Source organism: Carcharhinus amblyrhynchos, chromosome 19 (genome assembly GCF_965287045.1).
Source record: "Carcharhinus amblyrhynchos chromosome 19, sCarAmb.v2.hapA, whole genome shotgun sequence".
NCBI classification, from domain to species: Eukaryota; Metazoa; Chordata; class Chondrichthyes; order Carcharhiniformes; family Carcharhinidae; genus Carcharhinus; species Carcharhinus amblyrhynchos.
The window spans coordinates 18,237,918-18,252,162 of record NC_137342.1 but is presented as its reverse complement, the minus strand read 5'-3'; the positions used below and the strand labels follow the sequence as shown (position 1 = coordinate 18,252,162).

Genomic DNA, 14,245 nt, shown 5'->3' with positions numbered 1-14,245 from the left:
CACCCTTCTTAAACAACGACGTAACATTAGCCGTTTTCCAATCATCCGGCACTTCCCCGGAATCCAGCGACGTCTGGAAAATAACCACCAAGGCATCCACTATCACCTCCGCCATTTCTTTCCGAACCCTCGGATGCATTCCATCCGGTCCCGGGGACTTGTCCACAATCAGCCCCTCCAGTCTGTCGAGCACCGCCTCTCTAGTAACAGTAATGTCATTAAGACCCTCCAGTCCTATCACCTTTCCATCGCTAACACCCGGCAAATTATTCACGTCCTCCTCCGTGAAGACAGAAACAAAAAAGTTATTCAATACCTTAGCCATATCCCCATCCCCTACCACTAGGTCCCCTTTCTCATCCTCTAAAGGACCAACATTCACCCTAGCCAGCCTCTTCCTTTTTATATATTTATAAAAACTCTTGCTATCCTTTTTTATATTAAGCGCTAGCCCAGCTTCATAGTTTCTCCTACCCTCCTTTATCAACTTCTTTGTCAATCTTTGTTGACATTTAAACCTCTCCCAATCCTCTTCTCGCCCACTACTCTTAGCTACTCTAAATTCCTCCGCTTTTAATTTAACACTTTCCTTCACCTCCTTTGGTATCCACGGCTTATTACCTCTCCTCCTACCATCCTTTTTGACCATCGGAATAAATTTCTGCTGAGCACCAAGAAAGATCTCCTTAAAGATCCTCCACTGCTCCTCAACAGACCCTCCCTCCAACGCGCTCCCCCAGTCCACATTCGCCAATTCTTCTCTCATCCTACCGTACTCCCCTCTATTCAAACAAAGGACGCGTGTCCGGGAACCCACTTCCTCCTCCTCCATCTGCACCAGAAACTCCACCATACAATGATCACTCTCCCCAAGAGGATCCTTCACCACAAGGTCCCTAATTCTACCCGCCTCATTACATAGCACCAGATCCAAGATAGCTCGCTCCCTCGTCGGCTCCAACACACACTGTTCGAGGAAGCTATCCCGGCAGCATTCCAAGAACTCTTCCTCGAGCCCCCCGCGTCCAACATGGGTCGACCAATCAATATGCAGATTGAAATCCCCCATAACTACGGCCGTCCCATTCCTGCACGCCGCACTTATTTGCGTGTTAACAGCCCGCCCCATCTCCAGATCATTATTCGGGGGCCTATAGACGACACCCACCAGCGTCTTCCTCCCTTTGCTGTTCCTAATCTCCACCCACCACGATTCCACCCTCTGCTCCTTGGCTCCAATATCATCCCTTGCTACCACCGTGATGCTATCCTTAATCAGCAGAGCTACGCTCCCCCCCTTTTCCCTCCTGCCTGTCCTTCCTAAACACTTGATAGCCCTGTACATTCAGCTCCCAGTCCCTGTCACCCTGCAGCCACGTCTCTGTAATGGCCACCAGATCGTATCCATTTGTGTCGATCTGCGCCACCAGCTCATCCACTTTATTCCGAATGCTTCGTGCATTCAGATAAAGTGCTTTCATCCCAGCCTTCACCTGGACCCTATTTGCCGTAACGCCACCAACCATACTCGCCCCCTACTCCCTCTATTATTGGGGCATCCTCGGCCTCTTCCCTTACCTGTACCCTATCCTTAACTTTAGATCTCGTAACATCACCTACCCTCGCACCCCCCCCCCCCCCCCCCCCCCCCACCTAATTAGTTTAAAGCCCTGTCTACACTCCTCTTTACTCGATTCGCCAGCACTCTGGTCCCAGCACGGTTCAGACCAACCCCATCCCGCCCGAACAGGTCCCACCTACCCCAACACTGGTGCCAATGCCCCATAAATTCAAACCCATTCCTCCCACACCAATCCCTGAGCCACCCATTCACTTCCTTTAATCCTGTCAACCCTACACCCGTCTGCACTCGGTTCAGGCAGTAGCCCAGAGATAACCACCTTGTCGGTTCTACTTTTTAATTCCATTCCCAGCTTTTCATACTCCCTCCCCAGATCCTCAGTCTGCATTTTGCTTACGTCGCCAGCACCCACATGTACCACAACGACCGGATTCTCACCCTCCCACTCCAGGTTCCTCTGCAGCCCAGATGCGACATCCTGTACCCGAGCACCAGGCAGACAACACACTCCTCTGTGCGCTTTGTCATTGTGACAAAGGACAGTGTCAATACCCTTCACCCCACTATCCCCAATCACTACTACGTTCCTTTTCCCCCTCTCTTTGCCTATGTCCTGCTGCATCACTGTACCGTGTGCAGTTTGCTCACCAACCTCACCTGCCTCGTTCTCGTCCAGCCTGGAAGCAAGAACCTCAAACCTGTTATGCAGATTAAGAGGCTGAGGCCTCCGCTCCCCACCCCCCTTCCTCCTCCCAGCAGCCCCCTCTTGTCCCTGACCCTTGGAGTTAGCCAGTCTAGGGGGGGTGGATGTCACTTGCACCCCATTGACAATGGCACCCTCTCTCCCCTTGATGAGCCTCAGTGTCTGTAGCTCAGAGGCCAGCTCATCCACCTTGAGCTGGAGCTCCTCCAGCAACCTGCACTTACTACAGACATGGTCACTGGGATGGACCCTGGAGTCCACCAGTTCCCACATCATACAGAAACCACACATCACATGCCCCTCCATTATTCACTGTAGTAGTTTTGAAAAAATTTTTTTTTGTTTTTTTTCCTTGTTTTTCAAACGAACTCACCTGGCCTTTTTTCCTTCAAGCCCTTTTTGATATTAAGCCCTAATAGCTCACTCTGCTTCCCTCTCACTCCGCTGCCCGCTGTCTACACCAGGACTCCATTTAAACCTGGCGCTGATTTAAAGCTGATGGCTCACAACTGCCTGCTAACCACTCCCTCAGAATTCTTAAAGCAGTAAATACAATAAATAAATGCTTTAAACAGTTCTACAAAGAACAAAGTGCTTTAAACTTATTTTAAACAGGTTTTTAACGGTAAAATCTTAGCTCTCTCTCTGCTCCTTCACTCGTCTGCTCCAGCAAACAATGGAAGGCTTCACCGTGTGGCCAGTTGATAATTAAAGCTGATGGCTCACAACTGCCTGCTAACCACTCCCTCAGAATTCTTAAAGCAGTAAATACAATAAATAAATAATTTAAACAGTCTGGTAAACCTTCCCTGAACTCCTTCCAACGTATTTTACTTCCTTCGTTAAAGATGACCAATACTGTACACTGTATTCCAAATGTGGTCTGACTACTGCTTTACAGAACTGAAACATAGCCTCCCTACTTTTGTATTCAATTTCCTTCACAATAATTAATAATATACTATTAACTTTCAAATTACTTACTGTTCCTATGTACTAGCCTTTTGTGATTCATGCACTAGAGCACCCAGATCTTTCTGTATCAGAGTTCTGCAGTCTCTCACTATTTACATAATATACTACTTTTTAATTCTTCCTACCAAAATGGACAATTTCACATTTTCCCATCTGTCAGACCTTTACCCACCTACTTAACCTATCCCTTTGTGACCTCCATATGTCCTCTTCACAACTTACTATTTCTCTTTGTATTATCAGCAAAGTTGACAACCATACCTTTTGTCCTTTTTATCCAAGTCACTTATATAAATTGTGAACGGTTGAGGTTCCAGCACTGGTCCCCATGGTGCACCGCTTGTTACATCTTGACAAGCTTATAAAGACCTATTTTTGCCTACTCTGTGCTTCCCGTTAGCCGGCCAATCTTCTTGTCTAAGCTAATTTGTTAGCCCCTATAACAGGAACTTTTATTTTCCACAACATTTGAAGTGATACCTTATCAAATCCCTTCTGGAAGGAGTAGGATAAGTGAAGGGGAAAATAAGAGAAAGGAAGGGGGGGGGAAAAAGAAACAAAAGAAAATAAAAAGTCACTTCTGTATTGTTTGTGTGCTGGAACTGTTTGTGCCTAATCTGTTTGAAATTATGTACGTGGCTATGGATTTGTTCTAAAACATGTTTCCACTCTGCTGTTGGCCAAACAGGTCTCAATTTCATTATGATGTGCCATTAAATCTATTTCCTTTAAACTGGCACCAAGTGCAACCAAAATCGGAGAAATTCTCAGTTACAATTTTTGGCTAAATCAAACATATAATTTTATAATTTTTTTAAACAGTGACGGATGCTAAATCATTTTACTGAATACTACCAAATAGTGACAGCACTTCAGGAGTACCTAATTGACAGTGAGGTGCTTTGTGATATCTTGTGGCCATGATGTTGCCGATTGTGATTAGGTGTATTCTTGGAAGTTTCATCACTAAGCAGGCGAAGGCCTAGTGGTTTTATCGCTAGACTGATTAATTCAGAAACTCAGCTAGTGTTCTAGGGACCCAGGTTTGAATCCTACCATGGCAGATGCTGGAATTTGAATTCAATTTAAAAAAAAATTTGGAATTAAGAAGTTACTGATCATGAAATCATTGTCAAAAAAACCCATCTGGTTCGGTAATGTCTGTAAGGGAAGGAAATCTGCTAGTCTGGCCTACCTGTGACTCCAGAGCCATTGCAATGTGATTGATTCTCAACTGCCATCCAAGGGCAGCTAGAGATGGGCAATAAATGTGGGACAATCAGCAATGCTCATGTCCCATGAATGGATGAGAAAAAACATGACTTGCCCCTACATTGCAGACAGTAGTCAGCCAACACACGCAGCCTTGTGACATGCTGCCTTCCTATGCCAACTGGAAAGCAAAAATACTCATTACCCAAGTGGTTGAGGCTTCACTGTCAGCTAAACAGCCATTTCCCCCCATTTTCAGTATTTCTATATCTTATAAAGAGAAATGTTCAAATAAAATGTTATATGAAAGCAACCTCTTTTAATGAAAGCATGATTTTTCTCCAGTGTTGCAAATATCAGTGCCTTTAATTCTTGGAGACTCTAGGTCAATGGAGGGTTAGCACCCAAATCATCAAGGAAAACAGTACATATATGCAAGAGTCTTTTGAAGAATGCAGTATGCGATCCTTGTTTGGAAGCCCACCTTCTGCTTCTGTCCTTGGGTCTGACCAAAGCCATGTTGAATGTAGATTAAGTGATGATCTCATTGGACCCTAGTTTGCTGTCAAAATAGTGTAAGGCTATTTAAATTCTCTGCTAATTGGACCCAATGATGCAGCAACTTCATGTAGTAAGTGGTTTATCCTGAAACTTCTTTGAGTTCTTTTGAAAGATTTTAGACATGATTTCGCTGTAACCATGACCATGATGAGTAAAACCCTGAAGAGAACTATGACGTTTGCTGGACTTGTACTGAGATTTGACGAGCAAACGTAAATACAATTTGTCCACATTATTGCTGTGAATGACAGGAGGATTGGAGCTGAGATTAAGTTAGAATCCTTGATAAGGAGAAATGGAAGCACTTTGAGGTTATCTATACTTATCTCATTGAAAACGACGTGAGATTTAACCTGCTCAGATCAAGAGGAATTTTTGATTCAATGGGCTGCTTCAATGGGCCTGTTACAATGATCTTTTGTAAGAGCACAGCATAAGATATTATGTCAAAAGTGATTGGGCCTATGTATTGCTTTAATAAAGAATATGCTATCCAAATACACAAGAGAAGGGTTATAAATATCAGGCTAATTATTCAATTGATTTGAAGATGAGCAGTAATGGTTATATGGTTTGAGCAGCAGTCTAATCAATCCCCTGGACATTGTTCCAATTATGAGATTTATAAGATTATTATGTTTTAGGACTGTGCTTTTAATTTAAAGTAAAATAAAGGGGGTTAATATACCTGTTCTGAAGTCTGCCTGACAGCAAGCCTAGCTGGTTTGATTGTTAGAAATTAAAGAGAGGCCATATTGTTTTATTTGGAAAGAGGTGCAAGATATTCAGACTTGAAGGCAGCTGTAATACCAGTGGACAGACTGAGTCTCTGCAAAGTCCAGGGAAGTGCTAAAAATATCAACTTGTAAAAGGATATGCTTTGACCTGTTCATTCGATTCCAGGATAGAATAGAATAGAGTTGGGGTCTGAAGAATAGCTAATCAGTAATTCTAATTGGATACAAGGCCCATGTGATTCACTTCATCAAAGGAATGGGTGTAGAGGAGGCCATTGTGAAGATCAGATTAAAGGCTTTCCTAAGATGATGCATATTTGTAGCCTAGTCTGCTGGGGCTTGGGAGAGAGGAAGCAGCTAGGAGCTGAAAGTTTTTGTGGTTCACCACAATTGCAGGTGGCAGCTCACGCTTGCATTGAAAAGGTCAAATTTGTGAGGAATTAAATTAAAGTTGGAAGATATGCCTCCTCCTTGTTAGAGGAAGGATCTCCAGTAATACTTGCATCATGAACAGTAGTTCTGGGGTTAGAAGTTATCAAGCTGAGAAAAGAATAGAAGTAAAAGTTTGAAAACAAAGAATTTTAGACTGACTCTGGGAGAATTGAATGCCTACTGAAAGAGGGTGTAATGTATACTCAACGGTGATTTTTTTTTCAGTTGTGTTAAATATTTTCTGTAGTTTTTAAGACATAAATTGCTGACAACAGTGGTATTTATTCAGTAGTGCTTTTAGCCTGTTTCTTACAGTAAATATCTTAATCTGAAATCTAGTCATTTATTCAGCTATTAACTGAGCCTGGAGTTTTTCAAGTTAGCAGTCTCTATGAAAATCATAAGTGATCTAAAGTCACTGGGACTCACTGTTTGCTTTTTAAGACCCATTGTTCAAAAGGTTGAATAATCTGGGCCATGTTATTTAAGGAGCAATCTGACTGGAATTGTTATTTCAATAGTCATAAGTAAGTGTATAGATTCTATAATTAATTGTCCTTTTTGTCTCAAATCTATCTTTCATTGAGTTTACTCAGAGTTTACAAGAGTTTACTCTTGCTGCGACTGTATAGGGCATTGGTGAGGCCGCAGCTGGAGTTCTGTGTGCAGTTTTGGGCGCCGTACTTACGCAAGGATATTTTGGCCGTGGAGGGAGTGCAGAGGAGGTTTACTAGGCTGATGCCGGAGTTGAGGGGGTTGAGCTATGAGGAGAGGCTGAATAAACTGGGCTTGTACTCATTAGAGTTTAGAAGAATGAGGGGAGATCTCATTGAGACGTATAAGATGATGAATGGGATGGATAGGATAGAGGTGGAGAGACTCTTCCCGCTCAGAAAGGACAGTAGGACTAGGGGGCACAGCCTCAAGATAAAGGGGGGGCGGTTTGGAACGGAGTTGAGGAGGAACTTCTTCACTCAAAGGGTGGTGAATCTCTGGAATTCTCTGCCCGTTGAAGTGGTGGAGGCTGCCTCGCTAAATATTTTTAAGACGCGGGTTGATGGGTTTTTGATGAGAGGGGATTAAGGGTTATGGGGAGAGGGTGGGAATGTGGAACTGAGCCACGACAGATCAGCCATAATCTTATTGAATGGCGGGGCAGGCTCGAAGTGCTAGTTGGCCTACTCCTGCTCCTATTTCTTTATGTTCTTATGTTCTCAGTATTTTATACATCCAACATAATCTCAAAGGAACAAAATCGTCAATTTGATTAATGTGCCTATCTAGACAAGGTTGGAGCAGTTAAAGGTGCATGGTTTATTTACACCACAAACAATCAGGCTGTTTATCTGACAGAAATTTGCTTCAATTATATTTTGGTAAAATCAGAGGTAGTGTTTACAATCCCTAAACTTTGTTCCCTAGTTATCGACAGCATTCCTCTCCCTGTCAACTGTCTGAGACTACACTCCATTTTTAACCTTTGGTGTCTTATTTGACCACGCAATGAGCTTCCAGTCACCCCTTCATGCTATAACTAAGATCTCCCATTTCCAACTCTGGAACATTGTGCATCTTCCAATCCTACCTCAGACATCTGCCTCTGAAAACACTCACTCCTGCCTCTTATCTTGAGTATTCCAGTGCACTCCCTGGTTGCTCTCCCACAGTAAATGTGAAGTGATCCAAAATTCTGCTGCCTGTCTTAATTCACAGTGAGCCTCGGTTACTTATTTTTAAAAATTTGTTTATTAGTCACAAGTAGGCTTACATTAACACTGCAGTGAAGTTACTGTGAAAATCCCCGAGTTGCCACAGTCCAGCGCCTGTTTGGATACACCGAGGGAGAATTTATCATGCAGATTTGGACTGTTGCCCTGTGTTTGCTGATTTACATTGGCTTCCTGCCATGTCGTACCTTGAATTTAAAACTTTCACCCTGTTTTCCAGTACCTCCATGGCTTCGCCATTCCCTCTGTCCCTCATCGAATTTTGGTCTCTTCAGCACCCATGATTTGAATCACTCCACTGTTGGTGGCTGTGGCCCCAAGTCTGGAATTCCTTCCTTACACCTTTCAATCTCATTTTCCCCCTTTGGGGATACTCTTATCATTATTTGGTCACTTGTCCAAACAGCGCTTGTGGCTCGATGCCAAATTTTGTTTCATAGAACTTCTATGAAGTTTTATTATGTTAAATGTATTATATAAATGAGTTACTGGGCCACAACTTCCTGGCTTCTCAGCATTGCTGGACTTGGGAATACCCATTGATATGCTGGGGAATCCCTCTCATAAGTTCCCAGGTCAGAGTTTACCTGGTAATTGCCCAGAAGGATGAACGTGCGCTGGACAATTGCGCAGGGCTGGGAACTACCTGACCAACCGATTTTATAAATCGTCAACTTCGGATGGTTCTGCCAGTTTCACATTCGTAGTTACTCTGACAGAGTTAGAAGGAGATGCCTCGATGATTATTTTCCAAACCTCGCTGGATTCCGGGGAAGTGCCGGAAGATTGGAAAACGGCTAATGTTACGCTGTTGTTTAAGAAAGGTAGCAGGCAAAAGGTAGGGAATTATAGGCCGGTTAGTTTAACGTCTGTTGTAGGTAAATTGCTTGAATCCGTAATCAAGGAGAAAATAGCGAGGCATCTTGAGGAGTATTATTTGATAGAGCAGACGCAGCACGGTTTCGTTAAGGGGAATTCATGTCTGACAAATTTATTGGAGTTCTATGAGGATGTGTCTAGGGCGGTGGATAGAGGAAAGCCGGTGGATGTGGTCTTTCTTGATTTTCAGAAGGCGTTTGACAAGGTGCCGCACAAGAGGTTGTTAGAAGGTTGGGGGCATGGAGTTGGGGGTAGGGTGTTAGCGTGGATAGGGGATTGGCTGTCAAATAGGAGGCAGAGAGTGGGGGTCAATGGGTGCTATTCGGATTGGCAGTTGGTGACTAGTGGAGTGCCCCAGGGATTGGTGCTGGGGCCTCAGCTATTTGCCATTTATATAGACGATCAGGAGGAGGGAACAGAGTGTATGGTGTCAAAATTTGCTGATGACACCAAGATTGGTGGAACGGCAAATTGTGCGGAGGGTGTGGAAAGTCTGCAGAGGGATCTAGATAGGCTGGGCGAATGGGCCAGGAAATGGCAAATGGAATTTAATGTTGGCAAGTGTGAAGTTGTCCACTTTGGTAGGAAGGATTACTACTTACAGGGCAACAAACTGCAGCATGCTACGGTGCAGAGGGACCTCGGGGTCCTTGTGCATGAGTCGCCAAAAACCCAGCTTGCAGGTGGTCAGGAAGGCGAATGGGATGCTGGCCTTCATCGCGAGGGGGATTGAATATAAAAGTAGGGAGGTCTTGCTGCGACTGTACAGGGCACTGGTGAGGCCGCAGCTGGAGTACTGTGTGCAGTTTTGGTTGCCGCACTTGCGCAAGGATATTTTGGCCTTGGAGGGAGTGCAGAGGAGGTTCACCAGGCTGATACCGGAGTTGAGGAGGTTGAGCTATGAGGAGAGGCTGAATAAACTAGGCTTGTACTCGGAGTTTAGAATAATGAGGGGAAATCTCATTGAGATATATAAGATGATGAATGGGATGGATAGGATAGAGGTGGAGAGGCTCTTTCCGCTCAGAAAGGACAGTAGGACTAGAGGGCACAGCCTCAAGATAAGGAGGGGGTGCAGTTTAGAATGGAGTTGAGGAGGAACTTCTTCACTCAAAGGGTGGTGAATCTCTGGAATTCTCTGCCCGTTGAAGTGGTGGAGGCTGCCTCGCTAAATATATTTAAGACACGGGTACATAGGTTTTTGATAGGCAAGGGGATTAAGGGTTATGGGGAGAAGGCAGGAAAGTGGAACTGAGCCACATCAGATCAGCCATGATCTTATTGAATGGTGGGGCAGGCTCGAAGGGCTAGATGGCCTACTCCTGCTCCTATTATGTTATTAGATAAAAACACTTTAAATGTCAGATTAAGACCCTAACAGAGCCCCACATGGGGCCTCCCTGATCCCCACAGTACCCTCACCCCCAATCCCCTCTCATAGGGTACTTTTAGAGGGAATTCCAAGACTGGATCTTCCACTTTTAGTGAGATTGTGTAACTCACTGTGAATATTGACATCAGGGTGGGTTGCCGAGAAATACTTGGGATTGGTTTTGGTCTTGGTCTCATCTGTCATTGTGCAATGTGATTCACAAGAACCCAGTTTGCCTGTTATGGTAATTCTGAACACTACAGCATTAAATAGCAATTGCGAAGTGTCTTACCTTTCGGATTCTGTAAAGTTTAACTTGTTTATTCCAAAAGCATAGAACCTAATAGTTCTGTTCTCTTAGTGAGTAATTGGGATCTCACATTTTGTCTACTTTCCACAAAATGTTACTGGGCCCTAATTGAATCTTACTATGATAATTCCAGGAGTTGGCAGTAAAGGAACAGTGCTTTATTGCACAAAAAAATGCAAAAAACACAAGCCTGTGGTGAACAGAACCGGTCCCAACCAGGACAAAGGAATAATGGACCCACTCATGGTCTTGCTATATACAGGATTGGTAAATGAGCTCTATCTGTTTAGTTAATTAAAAACCCCCAGGGAGCTCATATTCAGTGAGTCCTACAATTAGTGATTCACCATGCAAGTCATGGGGGTTATCACACATATCAAAAACTTTGGGACCTGGTCTCAGATCATCTTTTTCAAAATAAAATGGAAAATGTATAGAAAAGATATGCTGATGGAGGCAGTTTGTTGAGGGTAGTAGTTTTTGGGATTGGTCCCGTGGACCATTTGTCTTTGCTGGCACTGGACTTTTTTCCCCATGTTCCTGATCATTTTATTGTATATTTTTTTTTAAACTTTCGATCTAATATTTCCATCTCATTTTTTTTCTCCTTTCTTGTGAAATGGCTCATGCTGTTGTGCAGTACCATGGGTTGTTCCCTGGTACCTTGCAGAAAGGCCTTTATGGTTAAACACCAATATCTTATCACACAGTTTCTGGACATCACGACCTGCACCTGTGAATCTGTTTTATCTCCCGTGTCCACAGGCAGAAGGGAGAACCTGGAAATGGCCCAGGACTGGAAGACTTCCCAACACTATGGGCTTGAGATGTTTTTTTAATTGAGACAGGCTAACAAACAGGGAAGCAAATCTAAACACTGCTTTTAAAACACATTTATATTTACAAATGGTCAAAAAAAACCAAACTGTTATACTACGGTTTAGGTAAGGGGAGGTGATGACCTTATTTGCAAGTCCTAATTGGTAACGATGGTGTTATTGCTAGTCTATTAATCCAGAAACTCAGCTTATGTTCTGGAGATCTGGATTTGAATCCCATCACAACAGATGGTGGAATGTGAATTTGATTTAAAAGATAAATCTGGAATTAAGAATCTACTGATGACCATGAAACCATAGGCGATTCTCGGAAAATCCCATCAGCTTCAATAATGTTTGTTATGGAGGGAAATCTGGTCTGGTGTACATGTCACTCCTGAACTACAGCAACATGGTTGACTCTCAACTGCCCTCTCAACAAGGACAACTGGGGATGGGCAATAAATGCTGGTCAGCCAGCAACACCCATGTCCCACGAATGAAGAAAGAAAAGTGAATGCTACTTATCCATGTCACAAGTAAGACTCTCAAACGAGTCCAAACCTGTCTTACCTTTTGTCAAAATAAACTCATTTCCCAGTAGAGGTCACTGGAGATTAATCACTTTTTTATCCTGAAACGTATCTTCCTTTAAATTTTGTTTTAAATACCCTTTTAAGTATGTTAATCATGCTGATTCACATGATGTTATTTGCTGTGTAAGCGAAATGTATCTGTCGAGTCTGTTACGGAAAAAAAGATTAATTAGACTGGGCTTTTATTCTGTGGAGTTTACAAGAATGAAAGGTGATCGCATTCAAACATACAATATTCTTAGAGGGCTTCAGAGGGTAAGTGTAAGAAGATGTTTCACAGGGCTTAGTGGGGTGCAGACGGGGTGCTTTCTAGAACTAGGGGGACACAGTCTCAGAATAAGAGCAGGGCATTTCAGATTGAATTGAGGTGGAATTTCTGCACTCAGAGGACAGTGAATCTTTGGAATTCTCTGCCCCGGAGGTCTGTGGAGTTGTTGGCTTCAGTTGTTATATTCAGTTGTTGTGTAGGTTCGAGACAGAGATGGATAGACTCTTCAATATTGAAAACATCAAGGGAAACGGGAACAGTGCAGGGAAATATTGTTGAAACCAAGGACTAATTGAATGGCTGAACAGGCTCAAAGAAATGAATGGCCTACTCCTGCTCCAATTTCCCCTGTTCTTAAAAAGTTAACTGTAATATTTATCACTAATTGTGCATTACAAATATAAGTTTCTTCCCCTGCTTACCAAATAGTGTGTAAATTCACCATGTATTAGGACACACACAGAGAGCTAAGGAAGTTCCAATTTCAGTCTCTGATCTGTGAATTATTAATTGCCAGGATATTGGTGGACTTAAATTGTCCTCGGCGCCTTAAAGAAAAAAGGCATTCTAAGCAGTTTTTGTAACTTGTGGCATGAGGGGGTTAATGTCCATGCTGAAATTCCACAAATCTTGTAATGAAACAGCTTTCAACATTTCCACGGACTGCTTGTTACTTTCTGTGGAGCAGCAGGATTTTTTTCAAGAAACAAATTGCCTTGAGAGTAAGGAGACGAATGTTTTTACATCAGTGTTCAATGCGACAATGTCATTCCGTTCCTTCAGGAAAAGGTTTTCTTAATCATTCACACTTAGGTTTAAGTGGTTGGATTTGTTCAGTCTTCTGCGTTGCATGCTTTTAATTACTGTATGGTTTAGAACCAAGGAATTTTTGTTGGTCCTGGCACTAACAGTATTAGTGAAATGATTGCTTTTTGTGTTATCTGATCTGTGAAGAATTTATTTTTAATTCCACGAGCCAAGTCTCTAGTCTACCACTAAGTCGTGCCGTACACACCACAGCAACATTTGGATCACATGTTACCTATGGCATTGTGCTGCCTATGACATACCACTGATATTGGTACTGACAGTGACATCAACCCTGTCACCTGACAAGGTGGCACAGTGGCACAGTGGTTTGCACTGCTGTCTCTCAGTACCTGAACTGGGTTCAATTCCTGGCTCAGGTCACTGTCTATGTCGAGTTCACACATTCTCCCCATGTCTGCATTGGTTTCCTTCAGGTGTTCTGGTTTCCTTCCACAATCTGTGTTTAGATTTGCTTCCCTGTTTGTTAGCCTGACTCTATTAAGAAACATCTCAAGCCCATAGTGTTGGGAAGTCTTCCGGTCCATTAGTTGACAAGGTATTAGATGTGCTGGTTAGGTGCATTGACCTGAACAGGCGCAGGAATGTGGCGATTAGGGGATTTTCACAGTAACTTCACTGCAGTGATAATGCAAGACTACTTGTGACTAATGAATAAACTTTTTCTTTACTTTTGAGAACAGACTTGTCCAGTGTGCAGCCTGAGGGCAAAATGCGGCCCTCGGTGCCCCTCTATACAGCCCCCAGAGTCGGTCTTCAAAATGCTAATTAAATAGTTATGTTTCAGTGGAAGAATCCGCATGGAGCTGCTCCTCCAATCACAGACTGTTTCGTTCCTGTGTCTGCTGCTTTTGAGTCAATTCGCAGCAAATGTGGGGCGAGAAACAATTTGTAATTTCTAAGCATTAAACTTCAGTACTCATCTTTATTTATTATTTCTTTTTTTTACTCGGCGTATTGTCTCTTCATCTGTTTTTTTCTTAATTGAGATGCATGTTGTGCCAAATGTTATCTTTCTGAAATTTGTGCATCTTGAGTGAGAAGAGTTTTGAAACGTGGCCCCTCAGTGTGAAAAGGCTGGACAAGCCTGGTCCAGGGCATTGCATGACATTGTGTTATATTTTTATCACAGTCATGTATTGTACTTTACCTCCTGCTGCCACTACTGCAGAGTACATACTACTGGCTTTGTGTTTTATTGTACATGTTGCTGCAAAATATTGTACATGTAGTCACAGAGAAAGC

General features: G+C 43.1%; 1 protein-coding gene across 12 annotated transcripts in view; it reads left to right on the top strand.

Moving 5' to 3' along the window:
- anks1b (ankyrin repeat and sterile alpha motif domain containing 1B) overlaps positions 1-14,245 on the top strand; it is an 833,073-nt gene that overhangs the window by 275,021 nt on the left and 543,807 nt on the right. The window lies entirely within an intron of this gene.